Here is a 21651-nt window from a genome sequence, read left to right on the forward strand (position 1 = left end):
ATAAATGGAGCGTTAATCTACTTATTTCCTTTGCCACAGAGGTTATGTTTTCACCTGTTTGTCTGTTTGTTAAATAGATTGTCAACTTTATTTTGTTACTTGTTTGTGTTGTTACTTACTGATGTTATTGATATGTTATTGATAAAACTCCAATCGATGTACATGGGAGAATTAGTTGGCAGTGCATGATAAGAAAGGAAAAGATTGAGAGTTTTAATTAAATTTCAGTCTAATCATCATCATCAGTTATTGGAAACTTAATGATCACTTCATCAGTTCTGTGTGTGTGTACACACGACTACATAGTCCGGAAATAAGGGCTGTCCACTGTAAATCAGAACTGGGTGAGAGTGACTCCTCTTGCGGACAGTAAAGTAACAAAAGAGCCCGTCCTGCACAATTTGCGGATTTAACCATCCCATAACAGTTACAGTTGTCATTCTCTGGCGGAGCCCGCTGACTTTCCGCCAACCCTAACCCACACACAATTTAATGCCGAAAATGATTAAAGCTGCTCCACACTTTTAAATCGTAAAGGATCAAATTCCTGCAAAAGTGGTTCACATCTGTTTACTTTTAGGCTTGGTGCAACAGAAGCTGAATGACTCTTGACTCAGGGAGGAACAACAGTGAAACTAGAGCAGAGTGGTGGAGAGGACATTAAACTTCAGGCTGGGAAAATTAACTCAGACAGTGAAAACAACTTGGTGGAATATATGAGGGCCAGATATATGTGATGATTAATGATCAATCCAAAATACGAATAAGCCTTTGTGGCACTTGAAAGCAAAAGTCTACCCTAATTGATTTACGAAACAAACACATCAAAAAAAAAGATGCAATTATTTTTTATGATTATTGTTGTCGTTTCAGTGTAAGTATGCATACATATATGCAAGTACTGTATATTTTCTTTTTGCTTTTCTATAACCTTTTCGCATCCCCTCTTCACATATCCATGCATTCCTATGGTCTCTATAGAGACCTAGCACTCCATCACAGTAACGCATTTATTCCTTTGACAAGTATTTCTCCAATCTAACTCAACATCTATACTAATCCAATAACTAGCTCATCAATGTTTGGTCAGTGTGTACTGTACCACCATATTAAGCCTCTCTGGCCTTGAGGGAATTTCTTCAAATTTGGCGCTAAGGTCCATTTGGACACAAGGAAGAACTGCTTAGATTACGGGGGTCAAAGGTCAAGGTCACTGACCTCACAAAAAAATGTTTTCGGCCACACTATTTGCTAATTATTTTAAAATACACTCAATCATCATTTATTAAATTCCTTCAGAGTTTTCATTTGTTATATGGGTCTGGGGGGACATGGATGTAAACTTCCACTTGACTGGTTACCACAGGGTGTGATGTCACACTGCAGCCCTAAAATATATGGTACAAAAATCTCCAGCCATATCGTGTTTAGTTTAAACTATGACATCTATTGCCTCATAACTGACATCGTTAGTGCTGCAGAAAAGCAGAGGTATTGTTTGAAAATTCATTGTGAACAACTACAGACAAGATTGATTTCTTTTCTACCACCTTTGCTTTTTTTTCTTTGCAAAAAAGAAACGGACTCTTTCCTGATCTGTGTTATTCCATTAGGCCTATTTATGTTGTAAGTTCGCAGGTTGAGGATTAATGAGAGCCTCATTTCACTTTTAGAGCTGACGCTGTCACATTCCGCTCTCCCAGTGACCAGAGTTGTTACACTCATCTTGTGATATCTGTCCCTGGCTCACAATAATGATCTCCTCTGGGGCCGTGATATGACTCGAGACTCGAAACTCCGGAGAAAAAGCTCAAATCGATGGATAATGAATACCAATCAATCACTGCTGGCGAAGGTGGGAGTATGTGGCAACACAGAAAGAGCGTTCCTGTTCCCTGGCATCCCTTTGATTAATGCCTTGTCTGGCACCGCATGGTCACCGGGACTCCTGTAATGCATTGCGGACCACTGTCTGGAGTCTTAATTTTCCCCAATCCCCCGAACCCTCTCCATCCTCTAGTAGCTTTACGTGATGATGCCCCCCAGCTGACTGAGGTAGTAATGTGGCCATTAATAGTGTTGCCATGGCGGTAAATTACGAAGCCTGACTGAATCAAAGCTCGCCGTGCTGTCTGAAACAATAGATTTAGGGGGACACTTCTCATTGCCCTTGGTTTTGGCTCACACGTCCTGCGTACCACCTGTGCAAAGCCACGTTAAAAGCGTTCATTCGAATCAATGAATCCACATTGTTTCATACCACATAAACCTACCAGATTACATTTTGGAGACACTTACTGTAGTGCAGTTGTATGTTGCACTTCTCAAACTGTTGCTCCTGTAGGTGACACACTGGTTTAACAAAGGAGATGAGGTGTTAAACTACAGACAAGGCCAAACTTAATTTGATCCCTGTAGGGAATAAGACCACCAGCAGCAGCAGCAGCACTAATATGATATAGCATGTAAAAAGGAAAAGGATAGTGACAAAAAATACATAAAGGTAAATAAGAAATGAAATCGATGCAACTCTCCAGCTCTATAGCTAATCTATACTGGTAGTGATTAAATATAGTAAGAACAAAGATATGGTGAAAAGTATAGAAGTAAAAAAAAAAAATCTGCAGAGCTTCAGATGATAAAACAGTGATTGACAGTGCGTTGGCTACTCTACAGATTGTGCATGTAGATATGATTACATATTTTATGGACGTTCAAATGTAAAAATTCAACTCCCTAAGGTGGGAAGGGTAAACTTTTAGGAAACATGACGCTTCGAAGACAGAAAAATCCTTATCTCAGGTCTGTCATTCCCTGTCTTTAGAAATGTAAATTCCAGTAAGATTTCCTGAAATCCAACCCTGTTATCAACAATATTTATGGTCATCGATGATTTTCTTATATTCTGTAAATTCCTCTCTATACTGTAGTTTCCATGGTTAGTGGTGGAGTCTGTCATTCACACACACAAGGGGGTTCACGGGAAACAACGTGCTTTTATTGTGAAGTAGTCACAGGACAGTGTGTGTTTGTCACTGTGTTAAGTGCTCACCAAAGAGTCATTCAAAATATGTCTTTTAAATAATTGCAGGATGTAATGAAACAGGAAAGGAGCAGTGAGGTGCTGGATCAAGAGATCAAGGCGACAGGCTGCACACCTCTTAACTCCAACACAACTTCGCACAACACAACTTTTCTGTGGTTAGAAAACTTCAACACCATAAACTGCACTTTAAACACACCACTCGCTCTCCTGTTGTATTCATTCGGCATTTGTCTCCGTGACAAAATGACTTTGGCACGGACAATACCTGGATCTTGTGGAAAACAAGCTTTGGGAGTTTGGTCCATGAAAATCTTTGCCTTTATCTTTTATTCAGATAACATTTTAGAAATGCCAGCCTTTATATGTCACTCTAGACAAGCATAATCAATAATGGCAAAACATACTGGCAAAACAAGTCTCTGCATTCATTCTGGGTTGCAAGGGGGAAACTTGTTATTGAAGTATCTTTGGAGAAAAATTAAGCTTGAGCCTTGAGCACTTACAATGGCCAAATATAAAATTATTGAAATTGCAAGCATAGATCTCAGCGAGCCATCTTTATTGCCTTGCCTCTTGCTCTTAAGAGGCAACAACAAGTGCGCACAAGCGAAGCCCGGATTAGTGGGTAATGGCTGGCATCAATATGACTGTAATGTCATTTGGTGATGCATCCCGGTCGTTACCGGGCCGGCGGAGAGTGGTCCTCAGCTCGCTGTAATGACTGGGATGTCAGGGAAAAGAAATGTTATTACGCGGCAGTATTAAATATAGCTGTTATTTCTGTGGCAGGAGAGGAAGAGGAGAGCAGTCAGCTGATCTTCTAATGGGTTCCCTTCAGTCGGATGAAGACACATTGCTTGCCGTGCGTCCTCAGAAGCACAGAGATACTTCACCGTCACTAAAGCCGGATTGACATTTTTCACCGTCGCAACGAATGCAGAGACATGATTCCTGTCGATCGGCTGGAGTGATGCTTTTGTATTTTCCAAATGTTGCACGCCGTGCGAGGTCCACTATGAAGACGGATGAGTCGTGATAAGTTAAGGCTGACGCGGCGGTGCCTTTGTGTGTCACCAGCAGCTGCGGGAGATAAAGAGCTGAAACAACTGGGCTTCGCAGTAAATGGCAGAACTCACTCTCTGCACTCACTAGTCCGAAAAAAGATATGGCGGCACGGGAATCTGCGATACCGGGTTGAATATGCACGGTCAGAGCTTTGCGATGAAATTACAGAATCCCTCTAGTGCACGCCACGTGTAACAGGTTATAGAAGTGGGATAAAAAGATAGATAAACATTGATTATTAGAAAAGATAAACATTAGACGGTTACATAAAGTGCAAGGTATATAAAGTACTGGCCTTGTGCTCCAGTTATTTCACACTGGGGGAACGGGTAATGCATTAAAAAGTGTATAAAAGTGCCGCGCTTGTTCTCCAGTTATTGCACAATGAGGGGCAAGGGGGGAAAACGAGAGCGTTGAGCTGCTGCCACCGTGCACACTGCCATCTTTAATTACCGTTGCAACAAAAAAAAAAAGAGAGAAAAGAATCAGGCTGTATTTGGTGTTAATTAGCCACAAGGGTGTAATGTTTTAAAATGGTGCTTGAATTGAAAATTAGCCTCTTTTTAAAAAAAATAATAGTTCTTTTGTTATGTCACTCTCTTTAGTTGTCGTTTTAGTGGCTAATAAGCTGCCGGGCTGTTAAAGGATTAAAGATTTATAATCTATGCAACAGGATCCGAAATAGAAGGCATATATGTCCCGAAGTGCTTAACGAGAAGGTTTTTTTTTTTAATTATAAGCGCCACTGCACAGGCGGAGATATGAAGAGAATGCACTCACAGTGATAGTTAATATGATCCATTTTGTTTGGGGGTCCGGTAATGAAACGTACACTTTTGCATTTTACCACACCGAGGCAGAAGCAAATGAACAGAGAACATGTGGTTTCAAACAAAGTCGTGCAGTACAAGTTATCTGAAGGACGCTGTTGATAGTTTCACAGTGCATGGCAACACATTACAGCACTGCAGCAGAAAGTAAAAGAATGGAGACGAGAAAGACAAAAAAAAAAAAAGGGGGTGGGGGGGTTGAATCCAAAGGAAATAATGAGACAGCGAGGGATTGTCGAGTGAAGTCAGTGGCCTGCTGTGGTCTGTATCCTGCCATCATTTCATCATGCGCGGCAAAGCCTCTGGTGTATTATTGCATCTTTCTCTTCGATGGATTTCATCTTTTGCTATAAATTGATGATAGATGATTCATACTGTATAGGTCAGATTTAACTTCCCTCACCCCAACGTTTGTGGTCCTACAATCAGTCAAATGCAGTGTAGCGTGCAGAAAAATTATGATGTGGAATAAAAAAACTGTATCACCAGGTTTAAATTTTTTTTTTACTTTGTATGGTTAAGCTTGCTAGTTATTTGTCCCTAGTTATACTTATGTATACTAATGTTGGAGCAGTAGACCGCAGAAGGTCCGGCAGCACAGCTGCCCATTATAATTCATGCTTCTTACCGCCTTTTCAAAACTGCCTGAAAACGTATTATTATTAAAATGGACATCATCTCTCCGAGAGCACTGATGGATTTAGGGCTATAAACGAAATTGGCCCGCAGAGTTCCTCCCGGTGCGATTCATTCTTTATCTGTGCTACTGGAGACGCCTGGTTCTCGGTGTAATGAAGAATTCGGCAGCGAAGCAAGGCCGCTGCCTTGCTTTATAACTGTTCATATTATGTCAGCTGTTGACGCAGGTGAAGGAGCATGTTTTTCTCCCATGTGTGGACAACCTGTCCAGTATGTCCAGTAAATGAACCTGCTAACCAGATGCTTTGTGACGGAAAACAACTTGTATTTAAAAAAAAGAAATAAAGCAATATCTTTCACACTTTGTTCCCGGAATATCTGGATGCCAATGCTGTAATTGAGTCATAAGCAGCACATCTTTTGCCTGAGTGTTGAGTTAACGGGGATCATATTAATCGCGTGGTAAGACAGGCAGCAAGACCTTGCACAACTTCCTCTGTTCATTACAACGAGGACCGGTAGACTGTGAACTGATTACAGGCCCGTGCCTTAGAAGTGTAAATCTCAAATGCCTAAATGTTAATGCAAATATAATATTGTATGTACAGTATAAACAACTAGACACAACTTGTAGGTTCAAGTTAGAGTGCCACCTTGTCAACGCATGTACCCATCAGAAACACCAAGCGCGCGTGCCTTCACTAACACTTTGGATCTTTTGCAGTTGCCAAATTTCCTACAAAGCAAATGAATATCACCCTAGATCATCATGGTCTTTTGGCCCAACCATGATCTGTGCAGCTGATTTCGGCCAAATTTGAATGGTTAGCAGAACATTCCTTTCAGCTCAGCGCCGATGAGGCAGAGGTTCTGGTTGTTGCTCCAGAGAAGGTTGTCCCCACAATCAATGCAATGTATTTGGGCCTCTCTCCTCTGCTGTCCACCCTCGCCGGTGTAATTTAGGAGTAATATTTGATCAATGACACCCATGTGAAGCATGTGACCTGCTTTTTCTACTTGAGAAATACCAGCAAACTGAGATCTTCAGTTTCAACCGTTGAACTTGAGATGCTTAGACACGCATTTACCTCATCACCCATTGATTACTGCAACGCACCTCTCTCCTCACTAAGCATGTCCGCACTAAACCTTCTTCAGTCAGGTCAGAATGCTGCCGCAAGGCTACTCACTATTGACGGTCACACATTACCCCCATACTCAAATCTCTTCACTGGCTCCCTGTTGCATACAGGATTCCATTCAAGGCTCTCACCCTTACCTTAAGATCCCTACATGGTCAGGCTCCGGCATATGTGACAGAGCTGCTTCACCCTTACTCCTCAAGGTCACCCTCTTAGATCGAACACGTTAAATCTAGCGTCCATACCACGCAGCCCGCCTTAAGACCCGGGGTGATCGGGCTTTTGAGTCTCTAGCTCCTAAGCCTGCGCCCCCGCGTTCTGCGATCTCCGTGGATGCCTTCAAATCTGAACTGAGGACATTCCTGTTAAGGCAGGCATTTCATTGACCTCAATTCACTAGGTCAACTAGAGGCCTAGGTCTTAATTGAGCTTTTTTTTCACTTTGTGACTTTTGCCTGTGAAATGCTCTATATGAATACATTTTACCAACTTACTATTTGTAAGATCCTGACACTTTCGTGACAAGTCTCCACGAAGTCACTGCCCCCCAATTTGCTGTGTCCTAATTCAGGCGCCGCCTATTTGCAGACCAGTTGCATCACAGCGTTGCGACTCAGCCGTCCCAATTCGTGGGCACCTCCCAACGCTGCCGAACAAATGCATCCTTCCAGTGCCGAGCAACGAAGGATCGACCCGTTGGATCCTTCCCGGCCCAACCAATCACAGGATTCACTGCGCGCCAGTTTAGAAGGGAGATATTTGGCGGCCAGGGATAGCGCGAATGGAGAATATACTCTTAAACGTAAGTATCAGGCTTCAATAGTATCTCAATTTAATATGCGTAGCTAACAGTGCACATTAGCTACACACCCTAAAACATGAAAAAAAAATTTGGTTCAAATATTTACGTCTTAAGTTAAATGATGATTTTTTTGGAGTCGCTGTATTTTACTGCTGCTCGGCTGCTCCTGCTTTCGACATATGTCGCAGCCTTTGAAACAAAGGCGCGAAAACCTTCGGTTTCAACTGAGGTCTACGACGAAGGCCACTGATTTGGGACACAGCTATAGTCTTGCATACATGTAACGCTGAAGAGCCGAGCCAGATGTATCAGAGCAAATGATTTGCTTATTTAGGGGAGGAACGAGACGTGAGTCATACAATTCTTTCAGTGGTTTGTCTCTCGTCTATAACATCTGTGCCGTCGCTTGATGTTGAATGGACTGTTATGAGAGTGATTGATCTTCTCACGGTCTCTAATCATGCTTTTCCAAAAATCTTGAACTAATCCGTTAGCGAGCAGTGAGCGCAGTCCTGATTCTGAATGACGACCATTCGAATACGACCCACGCACCCAGATATCTGGGGAGATTCCTCTCATCCGCAGCAGCACTGTTGTTGCCTAAAAACTGCGTGGGATGCGAGTCATTTGAAAAAGTATTTATGAAATAAATGTGGTGGTTTTTTTTTATTGTACTGCAATGTTATACAAATATTGTTATGACAAACTCTTATATACAACCGTTTCTGTTTCACCATACACAAGCGGCTGTGTGATTTCGATATCGTGATGCAGGAGAAGTTTCACTTGATTAACCTCGTGTCGGAGAAACCATGAAACTATGTGTCTTTCGTTTCTTTCCGCGGGGCTGCGTTTCTTCGGTGTCCTCGCTATCAAACACTCTCTGCCGGGCAACACTAACCAGACTGAAGCTTTCCTCGGGCAAACCTACCTCCTCTTATTAAAACCTCCCCATTTTACACGGGCATCAACACTCATTAATCATAATGAAACGCGGATATCCCCCACGGTTTCACGTCCCTGCTCAGCAATCCCGCCCCTCGTTTGTTTTTCGCCCTCTTAATAAAAGAAACGCCGTGTGTTCAGCCGTGGGAAGTGTTCCATCTAGTGACATTTTGAAACTCTTTAAGTTTCCATAAATCTCAGCGGGTGATTCTTCCTACCTTTTCCCAACCCTCAACTTCCCAACACATATCAACATCTGCACAGCCACGAGAGGAGGGGAAGAAAATGAGAGGAGTGGGGGGGGGGGGACGAGACGAGACGAGATGCATCATTAGGATTTCCTTATGATGCCCTTGCTGCTAATTACATACAGTAAGAATCCTCTAAGGAGGATGAGGTGTTGCTTCGTGTCAAAAAACCTCGGTGGTGGTTTCTCAATCTTCCGCCTTTCTTGATGATGTGGATAATGAGCCACCTGTCTGTGCTGGAGTCCTGCAATATTTCACTCCGCGTGTCATCCGCTGGAGCTCAGGAAATAAAATGCTCAGCGTGCTATGAAAAGCACAAGAAGGAAGCAGGAGATTCTTGACTCGGTAGCTTAATTAACATGTACGGAGCGCGTAGAAAGAAGAAGAAAAAAAATCCTCTCTGGCAGATTGTCTGCACCACGTTCCTTCTAATCTGCAGACATTCCCAGGGAGCAGGGGAGAAAAAAACCCAACCAATGCTTTCATTCATATATCAGCATTTTATGTAACTGCGTGGTGGAGTTCCAGTTCCACAACAGCGGCGAAAAAGACTAGAATCAATTCACTGATTCACTGCAGACTCTCTTCGTATGCTGCTGTTGAGAAATGTTTTTACAGGCCAGTGCTGCTTTTTTCCCCCCGGCAACAGTCTTGTTCGTGTTATCTGGTCGGCCGATAACGTTTTCACTGCATCAGAACAACACAATGGTGAAACTACTAAGAAAAATTACATTGTTGGACAGTTACCGCAGAGTAACCAACCAACGTCTAGGCGGGTTGCACACACATTCCTCTGCCTCCCTGCCACCGTTGGGCAGTGGGGGACCGGGGAGGCAAGGGGCCGGCCCTCTCTATGCAAAATGCAAATGTGAACTTTTCAGAGAGACCAACTTCGATGCCCAGGTCTCCTTGGTTAGCCGAGAAAGAACAAAAGCAACCAGCCGGTGTGCGCCTCCGGGTCTGACAAAGGTTGCCCATTTTGTGGGTTTCAGTGGGTGGTTAACAAGAGAGCTCTGTCGACTGTACCCGCAGATGACACAAAAGGCGGTAAATGTTAACTCCGTGGGTCACTGCGGAGCAGTGTGCTGGGAGCTGCTGCACGCGCGGGTCGGGCACTCCTCCGAGTTTCTCCCCAGAAAGAAATGTTTTTGTGTTCTTTTTTTCTTAACCCTGGAGGCCAAAAGTCACATGGAGATGTCAGCGTGAGTCAGTTCAAACCCATTAACTGAAAACAAGTGATTCAAAGTGGACAATTTGTCCTCTGTGTTAAAAAACAAGACAAAGAAGGAAAGAAGCATCTCAAAAAACACACGTGCTCCCCCTCAGCACTTTATAGTGGTAATAATCAATATTTATATAAAAACCTATGGAGAATGCAGAATGATCACCTAAGTCTGCGTAATCCGCTCAGCTTTACAGTGAGTTTCAACTCACTGTTTTACTCTTCGACCCACAACTTCACCGTTTTGGTTGGCTCACCTCGCCCGCGAAGCATCGCAGCCGACAGCTGTTTCCAGTTCTAAGAACCTGCTGTTCGCTACCCCGCTCGGCACCAAACAGCAGACATGTAGGAGCTCGTAGGAGAGCCAGATATTTCCCTCAGGAGTGGGCCTGGACCGAAAAACAGAGCTAAAAGAGAGGGAGCATTGGACGTACATTTGCCAGGCAGCGGGAAACATAACTCCGTGTGAGTGTAAGTGCTTCTCTGTAACTGCTGAATGTGCAAACAGCAAATGAGTTCCTCGTATTAACTTAAAAAGGTGTCGTGGTGACATTTTTGCTGCTGCCCCCAAATGGTCAAAAAATGATGGCTCTTGCAGGTGTAATGTAATGAGCCATCAGAAGTGCCCGGAATTAATGTTTGCTAGGGGGAGTTTGTGAAACCACCACACTAAATAATGGACTTTTTGAACTGTACAGTATTGTGACTTTAAACCATGTCAGGGTGGAAAGAACAGTACAATTAACGCAAGGTCTGATACACAGCCTTTTAGACTCATGGGTAATAGTTTATATTTTATGTGCTTTTTTCCGTGGAACAACTTCGCGAATAATTGGAACAATTGTTACAATCCACCCCTTGCAGTAAGAAAGGACACATCATAAAAAACTGAGGGAGGATCAAACGGCGCTATCACTCACTACCATTACCCTTTCCTGAATGTAAACTTGAATGACCAAAAGACAATCAAACCCTTTGTTGAGAGATATTAGAAAGAGAGAATTATGGGTAGCTCATATGCGCCAGGTACCGCAACCATGTCCTGAAAAATCCAATTTTTCAGACAGGGAAAATTATGTACTAATGATCTGTATTGTATCACAAAGCCACGACTGCTCACTTCTTATTTACTCACATTTCTTTCAGACCGGGGCAATTATCTAAAACCATCTGTAAGAACAAGACCCAAGATGTCACAGCAGACTCTACTAATTTACATTTACATGTCATCGTGTACATTGTGACATCATACTGGAGCTCCTGATGCTCACCGCAAAATACACCTTATGCAGCATTTAGAATTTAGCTCGCTTTTTTTAAGCTCAGGGAAATAATAAAACTATAATAATAAACCCTAGTTTCTCAATGGCCATTATGGTTGTTCCGGGTAGCATCTACTTGTGTCATTGTGTGGGACTGTGAAGGAGGATGTGAATCCAAAAGACCTGCTCCCTGTTCCATTTGAAAGATGTATTATTAAACTGTCCTGGTTTCAAAGCAGATTCATTAGATGGAGTTCATTGTCATTGATTACCATGGCGGTGCAGTGAAAGATGGTTCAATAACCGCCATTGCATGCTATCATGTTTATTGCCTTGTGCTGTAGTCCATCTTCATTTTGGTGGGGACAGACTGTAATGTGCGACTGCCTGATGGAACAATGGGTAATATTCAGGGTGTCAGCCACTTCTTCTCCTAAATAATAGTAACATGATCTGTCTCAGCGATGCAATGCATGTCATTAAACAGTAGCACTTGGATGAGCCACTGGTGTCACTGAGTGTACGACTGTCATTGTCGGATGTTCACTCATTTCAGTTCAAATCATTTTGGCCCGTTCTCATTTTTGGACACTGCTGGCTACATTTCCACTGTAGACTCTGTCTTTTTCCTTCAAATATGTTATTTGAGGTCAATTTAGACATCTGTATAACACATTGCCTTTAATGAGGAGTCTTAAAAATTAATTACTTATGATTGTATATGTGACCCTGAAATTTAAGAATTCCTTGATAATGCCCAACCAATCTGTTTCAACTGTTGGTATATAGTAGTTCCCTATATAGATCAGATTTAATAATATATAAGATTAGTAATCATTCAGTTCATAGTGGACAGTGTGTCTTTCCACAGGTTCTCACAGTTAATCACCCAAACACAATAGCACAATTTAATTTGTTCCAATGGTCATGACAATAATTATGACAGAAATCACACATGCTTCTACAGTTGCATTTAAAGATAAAATAAAAGGTTTGTCATTATAAGATTTGTCATTATATTGTAGGCAGAGTTTGATTAGGCCCAAGAGCCAACACCCCTAATTTTCCAACAATATTGCATAACTAATTTGCAACTTGATCAAATTACATTATGGTGAACTGGATGCTTTCAGGCCCATTGAGGGTCACAGAGCAGTTGCACTCTTTGCCCAGTTTATAATCCATCTTGGAATGCAGACATCTGACCGGGTGAACAGTCAGATGACTCAAATCCAAATGCCTGTGATGAAAAAGATTCTCAGAGAATTATTAGTGAAACAGTTTGCAGTACAGTAATAAAAATGACAACCACAATGACTGTCCTATTCATGTGTCAGGCTCAGTGTGACAATAATGCGCAATACTGAGACCTTGAAACTGACGAAGCTAAACTGAATTCAGCAGTTCAGCTTTTTGTACTGTGTCATGTCAATATTTTTTCCATTAAAAAGGCCCTTTCAGTTACTAGTGTAAGAACAGTTAAAATGGATGAAAAAAATGTTACCTATCTATTTACTATCTTGACTAATGGAACACGTGACATATGAAGTAAAATAAACTAACCATGCTTGGTTTTTGTGTTTTGTGTTGTGAAGACTGTCCCGTAATCCATTTAAAGTAATGCAATAGAAACTATAGAAAATGCTTACACAGAAAAAAACATAAAAAACATATTTTTTAGATTGTATACAAACTCTTTAAAGGTATGAGGAATTGGGACACATCCTTATTCCCATTTCTCAAAATGTCTGTCAAAGTGAGTCATTTTAAGACTTGGCTCACTGAGCTTGTTAGATATCTGCACCTTTGTAATCGATCAAAAGGTTTCTAAATCCTCCTATTCCCTCAGCTGCCTCAGTCACTTTTCACTGAAACCATTGCTTTTTGTTCTTGTTTGAGTTTTTGTCACTGCCATTTTTGCCTCCACCAAGGTTACTGCTGCCTTTTCAATATCAGTGTATCCCCAATGGTGGGCTGTGTAAAAACAAAAACAATATAGATTAATATTCAGCTGTTTTGCACACTTATTTGACTTTTTATACTCAGCATAAAGGTGCCTTGAAGCCGCAGTACCCCCACAAATACATACTGTAAATACAAGATTGTAGTTGTAGTAGGAGAATGTTACGCTGCAGGTATAGAAGGTATGTTTAGGCAAAGAGTAAAAATGGAGATACATACAACCTATGCTGCATTAATTCAACACACTCCTTTGGCTTTTGACCAAAGCAAACCCATAATGAGTGCCTTCAGCAGTGTCTTGCAGTATGCAGCGGCATTTTGGTAGAGATCACATCATCAAAAACTGCAAGTACATCTCAAGTGTGTTCAGTGCTGCAGTACAAGCACTTTTGAAGGAAATTTCACCTTAGTTAGTGCAAGCATGAGTGCCTAAGTGCAGTACGTATATGGGGTGTGAAGTTCTGACCAGTAGAGTTAAAGGGCCCAGACAGGAGATAAGCTTTGACCAAGTTGACCACAGGGTTCTTAGAGTGACAAATGGTCCACGGGAAGAAGAGTGCATTATGGCGTGGTCATGACTTGGAGATACGAAGGAGGACAGCGCACTTCACCGCCCCGTAGGCCAGTATCAGAGTTTTGAACTGGATGCAATGTACAACAGAAAGCCAGTGTACTGGACACGGAAGTGGTGTTGGAAACGATTAGGCACCAGCATTCTGGATTAGCTGCAGATGTCTGGTGGCAAGTGTTGGGCTTTCTGGTGAGGAGGGAGTTTTGGTTGCCCAGGTGGGATATGATAAAAAGGAAAAAAGGGAAAGAGCCAGATGTTGTACAGGAATATTCTACACAGATGGAGTAATTCTTCAGTATCTGGCAGGAAAAAATGAAGAGATTTCTTTTCTATTTGCAGATGATGTCGTTTTGTTGGCTTCATCAGCCCGCAAGCTTCAGCACGCACTGTTCAGTTGAACAGCAGTGGTTGGGATCACTTCCATCTCTGAAGCTATGGTTGTTGCCAGAAAAAGATGGATTGCTCCCCCCATGGGTTAAGAGTGAGATATTGCCAAGTCAAACAGTCAAGCTTCACTACAAAACCTCCATCCTGCTCATAAGCTTTGGGATAGTAAAATTAAGAAGGGGATTGTTAATGTTAGTGGCTAAAAACATTTGCTCCATGGGGTGGCTGATCTCACGCCCGGGGAAATGGTCATGATGTTAGACACCCAAAAGGAACTAGAGCTGCTGATCCTTTGTGTTGAAAGGAACCAGAATGTCTCCTAGGCTCCTTCCACTTGAGGTTTACTGGGTATGATGTATCTCGTTTGGCTTGGAAACACCTCTTTGTTGCTTATTGGTTGCTGGGGTGAGCTTACAGCCTTGGACTACCTTGCTTCACCTGCTGCCATAGTGATCTGGCCCTGAATAAGTGGCAAAACATGTAAGGATGGATACAATTATGAAATGGTAAATCACAAAATAGGAGCAGAATATTAAAACACACAATCATGGACACTAACACTAGACAAACGCAAGGTGCATTTCCTCCTTAAAAGAGAAAAGGATATTTAAATGAAAAAAAATGGGACAACTGTTCCAACCATGGAAGGTCTAATTACATTACTGCAGGACTGGAGCAGGGACTACAACAAAACTTGTAATGACTAGCACTTGAAGGTTACAAAACATGTCTATGCTTCAGTATGTACAATGTGTGAACATACCTTTCTGCAAATTTGAGGCTAGAGCAGACAAAAATAGTTTACTCTTTAACTGCAGTTATTGTTTTTCCCTATTCTGGTATTTAATGAAGTAGCAGCTGTTTAAATGTGAGTGTGCTAAAGTCAACAGGTTTCCTAACTGGGCTTTTTTAGTTGAAGGGTTTTGATAAGTATGTTAGTATGTTGATCACTGAGGAATTTTCAGCCCAGCTCCACCTGTAAATTGCAAAAACATCCTTTTGAACCTCAGGCTTGCGTTGTTTTGTCTGAGGTTTAGTTTGAATACGTGAAGTGGTTGTGCAAGGATCCAGCTGCTTTTGAGGACCACTTTTCAGCTGCTGTTATATGTTACACTGTTTTCAAGAGGAAGAGTCTTATCCTTGAGGCTTTCACATTATATGCTATTTCATGTGTTTGAATGAAAGACACCCGTGTTCGGTTATTTTGAAAAAAAATTGTATCTTATCACCACAAGTAATGGAAAGGAATGTTTCATCACCTTGCCTCGGAGAAGACAGTCTTTTTTTCTGAGGCAAAAATTTGCTGCATTTGGCTATTGATTCCCTCGGTTGCACAAAAAACTGAACTGTGCTCCCATCCACCGCTCGCTGCATTCTTGATACATGTACTTTTCATTCTCTTGAAAGAGCCCATTCGGCTTTATTTGTCTCCTCATGCGGAGTAAGAATGTTTGATTACTGCTGCTTAAACCGTTTGAAAGGAGTCACGACACAGAATGCAGCACAGTATGAAGTCTCTAAACTAATTAAGTGAAGTAGTACAATTGTTGAGATCACTCAAAGACATTTTAAAACCAGTTGAAAGTTGGACTGATAAGAAAAGTAAAAGAGAAAAGATTTCCGTTTCTTCTCTATTAGCCTGCCTTGTATGGTGCAGCGCCCCATACGGAGGAGAAATCATTACCGTGGACTGTGAGGCTCCCATTCCCCCTCTTTGTGCAGCAAACACAAGGCCTGGCTCCACCTTCCAATGCTCTGGACCTTGTGCTCACATGTGAAATGGAAGTGAAAGAAGGGGAATACTGTGCAGTCGTATCTCCCCGTGCCCCTGGCGCACATTAAAAGCTCCCTACTGGGCACTCAATCTCCCTTTCATTGAGCTTAGATGAAAAAAGAAATGCAGTTTCAAGGAAGGAGAAGATAATGCAAAACCATAGTTCGGTTACAAATGATGGATCTGTGTGTGTGTGTGTGTGTGTGTGTGTGTGTGTGTGTGTGTGAGAGAGAGAGAGAGAGAAACAAATATGATTAATTGCATGAGTATTACACAGTATGTGTGCAATGCCACCCTCTGCGGTTTTGATCCGCTCCGAGCTTGAAGACTTCCTCGTGTGCCCCCCGCAGTTTACAGGCGTATTTGCTTTTTTTGTTTTGCCAACGCAAGAGTGAATGGAACATGAGCGAGACATTCAGAGAGCCACAGAGCGGCTGAATGACACATGCAAAGGCACCGACAGACAGCGAGGATCGCTGTCGTGGGCGCGTGCAGCGCAACTCTTTTTGTTGATGAAGTGCTCAGGTTTGCAATCAGTGGCAGGATTTTCAAAATGGATGTGAAAAATGTGTCACCTCATGTTGTCATTCCTGCCACTGTGGACGGGCTGCTGCTTCAAACACGTGCAACTGAAGTGATCTGTGTCTGTCAGCAAACATCTTCACAGAGTCTTTAGTCATCAGAGGGCAGGATGACGAGCTCAGTGCTATCACATACACACACACACACACAGTCATATTATATATTGTGTTTTGTACATATGATCCATAGATGTCCTCATAGATCTTCGGTATCTGTGATATTTCTGATGTTGCATAGATAAATGATTCTGCTGCTGTGAGGTCAATGCTGCCATACTGGAATAGCTACTCGAGGCACAATGACTCGTCGGTGTAACAATGATGACAGGTAAAACCATAATTGCTGTAAAGTATTGTGTTTGTGACAGCTGCTATGTGACAGTGAGCAATATCGCTTCTGTATATCACTGCACACAGGCTGCACTTGGGTTCGAGACTGCACCAATAGAACTGCAGCATTTATCAATATGTATTTCATCGTCTTGTGTTCACGTACACATGTATAACATAGATACAAAGCAGCCATCCAAGTTGGTCAAGTGCAAAATCCCAACTACCAGGTGCCAATATAAATCCTGCTGTCGAACATTTTCAAAGTGGGATTATTAGTGGGATGACAAAGTGGAAAGCAGCCGAGTGGGCTCCTCTTCTCCTCTCCTGCAGAGGGCGCCGTGCCTCTGCTCATTTAGCTGTTATTGCTTCTGTCAGTTGCACAAACGCTGAACTGTGGCTCAGTGAGATACCATCCGCCGCTCCAGTGCATTCTTGATGCATGGAAGTAACAAGAATGCACTTTATCATGTTTTGAAGAAAAAAAATGTTGTCAAGAAATTTTGAAAGTCCTGTAGTGTAACTAACTTTAAACTATAAACATTTGAAACTTTTACTCGCTTAAATAGCTTTTATAAGCAGTATGTAATAAACACTATGTTTATAACACACTATGATAATTTCCAAGTGCTCTGCAAAGACATGGAAATACATCAAAAAGAATACATTAAAAGTAACACATTAAGAAGACATTAAAATTACATTTAGAAGATGATGATAAGAAGGCAATTCAAAGTGTTTTACAGAGGCACGGAATAATAATACAAAATAATTGAAAATAAAACAATAGGTTAGACATTAAAAACTGCATTTTAAAGAAAATAAAAATAAAACTGACATAAATACATAGTTAAATGGTAAACAAAGACGCTAAGTATGTAAAACTATATGACTACACAGGGACAAATCCTCACAATGTGTTTATATTTATGTTCAAAACTCATGAAAAAATTATGAGCTTGATGGTTCATTGTTGAAATCTTAACTCCAGGTCCACTTCCAGATGTCCACATCAAGTTCTTACAGTTTGTTATAAATATTTATTTTTCATACATATTCTGTTGAATTCTGAGCCCTTCTTCAAGAACTTTTTTGAAAAAGGGCTTAGACGTAACTGATAATAACTGTCCTACTGATTAAGCAACGGACATTGAAGTATTTTTGTGCACAGTGAATGAAATTCTCACACATTGGTCCAAAATGAAGTGACATATACTGTACCTGTGTGATGTTGGAATATAGGTGTTAAAAGAAGAGCCGTATGTCTGTATATATAACTATGAAATGCTACACAGCATGTGACAATATCACCCAGCAAAGTTGCTGGACTATTGTTGTATTTCATATATATATTCTGGCATTTCTATTCCAGAAGGTTCTTATTTCGCTGCAGTATAAGTAGCAGGGGGACATTTGCATGGTACAATAAACAGCTGAGTGAGACATGACCTTTGTGTTATTTTTGCTGTGATTTTATCCCGAGAAATCAATGGCTGAATCCAGCGCGGTGAGGCCTTTTCCTCTCGGTGTTCACTTCACAAAAGACATTTGCTAGTGTATTTAAAGGTTAACGCTGATACTGTGAAAGTAACAAAAACAAAAGAGAGAATGCACGATTGGACGTCTTTTATAGTCCCATCAATACAATATAATGCGACACAACCCAAGGTCACCACGAAAGCACGTCGCTCTGCAGCTCAGAGCTCACCTCGGTGTCAGAGTCAATCGAAAACCTTAACAAGCTGAGAGCAGGAGGAGTCTTGGAGCAATGTGGGACTGAAGCAAGACGTTGAATCCAGCGGATTGTGCAATCCTGCCGTCAGCTCTTGCACAGTCAAACCATTCTACCGGGGACACGCAGTACAGTGAACGTGGCTTCTCAGAGGCAACATTATGCAACTGTTTTACCTTTAAGTAGCCACTTCAAAATCCTTCTGATGGTACAATGATTTGTTATAGGGAGAATGGTGAGACGTGTCTAACTGAATGATGGTGAGCCAGGCCTGATTGCAACTGCCACAATCAGACCCTGGCAAGTTCAGGAGTAACACTTAACTGTATACATCAGATTTTGAAAAGGTATTAAAAATTTTGGAGCTGCAGAGACGGCTGCTTCTCAGCATAGTGTTGCTTTAAAGAGTCACAGTTCCTTTACGAGGTGAAGAACACAACAAAGTCCTTAAAAAGAAAACTCTTAAAAGGGGCATGTTATATAATGACATCATTTAAAGTATAAAGGTCGACTGAGGATTTATATTTCAAAAAAGAAGAGTCGGCTATAAACAGGGCAATATACATTAACAGTATTTCCACAGCTGTTGCTTTTAGGATTTTGTTGATAATGCAGGTAGAGACCAGTGGAGGTTTGTGCAAGTGAGGAGACACACAAATACACCAATACGCACTCACCTTTTCACTAATGCATATCCATTTGTTTGTGTTAACGCAAGGTGAGCAGTGCAACTGGAACTCAAAGTGCTTTGTTGCGCTGAGGGAGTTTGTGTATCTTCCCTGCAGGACATCCATGTTTCCCCTTAAAGGGCCCACAGAATTCCGAATTCCTTTTCTTCTATTTCTCTGCCTTTTTCCAGGATGTGAGTTTTTTTTCTTTCTTCACCCTCCCGCCTACTGGGGAGCTGGACCACATAGCATCATTTGCAATATTGCAACTGGATCCCCGATGTGAGTCGTGTTGTATTGTTCGGCGTTAATGATTTTTGGTGTATTCGATGGCAGTGTTTAGTGTTTGGAAGTGCAGCGATTACGTACTGTACGGAGGCAGGTTTATTTATCATCCTGCTCTGCTGATCACAATATTCACCTGTGTCAGAGGTTTTTGCTTTTAACTGATCCCAACAGAATGGTTAAAAAGGACCCTGTGGAGTTTATGACCACGGACCAATGTTTTTTACAAGAGGCCTGGTTGTCCATGCGGACGAGGGTACAAATGCACTTGTAATACAATAAATGTCACCACTGACTGACATTGTTATATTCTGCTTTTTTGCACATATTACCTTATGTATGCTCTTAGCTTTTTCTGCATGGGAAACCCTTTGATTTTAAAGATCTGTAAAGCCAGACTCACTGCAAAGTGAAGGATGGACTGTAAACTAGCTGCGGAAGGAAACATTGCCATAAGCTGCAACATGCTGTGCTTGTCTTAAGCTATGACCTTCATAAAATAACTTCTAACAAAATATGAACTGCTTAAGCAACTTGACAGAAAATTGAAAAACACACACACACACACACACACACAACACAACTCTCCTTTATTGAACGATCTTTCAAAGTCGTGTGGGTCACTCACACCACACTGTCCCTTTCAGCCTTCCCATCTTTTCATACATCCTTGCTCTTTCCTTGTTCATATGAAGGTCAGCGAGGGTAATGCTAGGGATTATGGGAGCTCAGTGACTGGTTCCTGTGCCTGCCATGAAAGGGTGAAGTTAATGGCTCGGAGAGGAGTGGGAGGTCTCCAATCTCTCTGCCGCACGCCGTGAAAACGGATGCCTTTTATTGCAGATTGACCCTCACAAGCTGTAGCTGGAGGCCTCTCACCTGATGTTCTTGATGGGGACCTGGGGAATGTGGGGGGGCGGGCGGGTGTGTGTGTGTGTGTGTGTGTGTGTGTGTGTGTGTGTGTGTGGGAGGTGGGAACTTTGCCTGGATTTACAGTTAATGTACTGGTGTTAATGAAGCCGCGATGGTCCACTGGCCCCTGCCATGTCGGACTGCCCATCCCCTTGTTGATCACTGCAGGTCTGCTGTGGGTCATAAGTGCCAATAAAATGTTGTCCTCCCCACCCACAGATGACTTTGTGTCTGATAACCAATGGGGGGGGGGGGGGGGGGGGGGGGGGGGGGGGGTTGGATTAATGGCAGCGCTAGATAGCAACTAGTCCTATGAATTGGATGATTAGCAGTGGCTAGTATCAGCATAAACTGCAGTAATACTACGCATAACAGACTGAGCAGTAGAGGCTCTGGTTGTAGCAGGATGGCAATAGCACTGATAGCAGTAAGGAGTATTGTAGTTGTAGTAATGGCAGTGCATTAGTGTTTGCAGGAACATTGTATTAGTACTAGGCCGACTCGTAGTGGCGGAGTTGTATTGAACAGTTGTAGGTATAGTCATAGCATGATTGGCAGTAGCAATGATGGAGCACTAGTACACTATTATTCACAGAGTTGTCATGGAAGTTGTAATACACTGTGGAAATACAGTAGTTACAGTCATAACAGTAGCCTAGTTGTAGTAGCTAGTTTGAGTCGTAGTAGCAGTATTTGTAGTTGTAACAGCAGAAGTGGTGGTGGTGGTAGTAGGGCTAGTTATAGCAGTATTAGTAAACTGCATAGCAGTTCTAGTAGTCTAGTTGTTATTGATGGAAATAGCAGGGGTAGCAGTTGCAGCAGTTGTAAAATACAAGAGTCTTGGTCAGAGTATTGGTTGCAGTCGCTGTAAAGAGTATTATTGGTATTACTAGGAATACCAGTCCAAGATGCATTTGTCAGTAGTCGCCTAATATTAATGGTGGTAGCTACAGCATTAGTAGCCAACAACTAAAGTCAAAGTGTTAGTAGTAGTTGTAGGAGTAGTTGTAGTAGTAGTAGTTGTGGCAACAGTAGCAGACCAACACCATGTGGACTCCTGATGTGTCACCATCAACCCCCTGTAGCTCTTTGACTACTGCTGGGCTCAATGTCATCTGAAGAATGGGGAGCGACAGAGGTGTGAAGGGCCTGGCAGACCCCTCTCCAGCTTTAATGGAGATGAATGTGTGTTTGTGTGTGTGTGTGTGTGGTTGTGTGTGAGAGAGATTGAGAGAAACTGTATGGGTC

Source organism: Scophthalmus maximus, chromosome 14, assembly GCF_022379125.1.
Source record: "Scophthalmus maximus strain ysfricsl-2021 chromosome 14, ASM2237912v1, whole genome shotgun sequence".
Taxonomy (NCBI): domain Eukaryota; kingdom Metazoa; phylum Chordata; class Actinopteri; order Pleuronectiformes; family Scophthalmidae; genus Scophthalmus; species Scophthalmus maximus.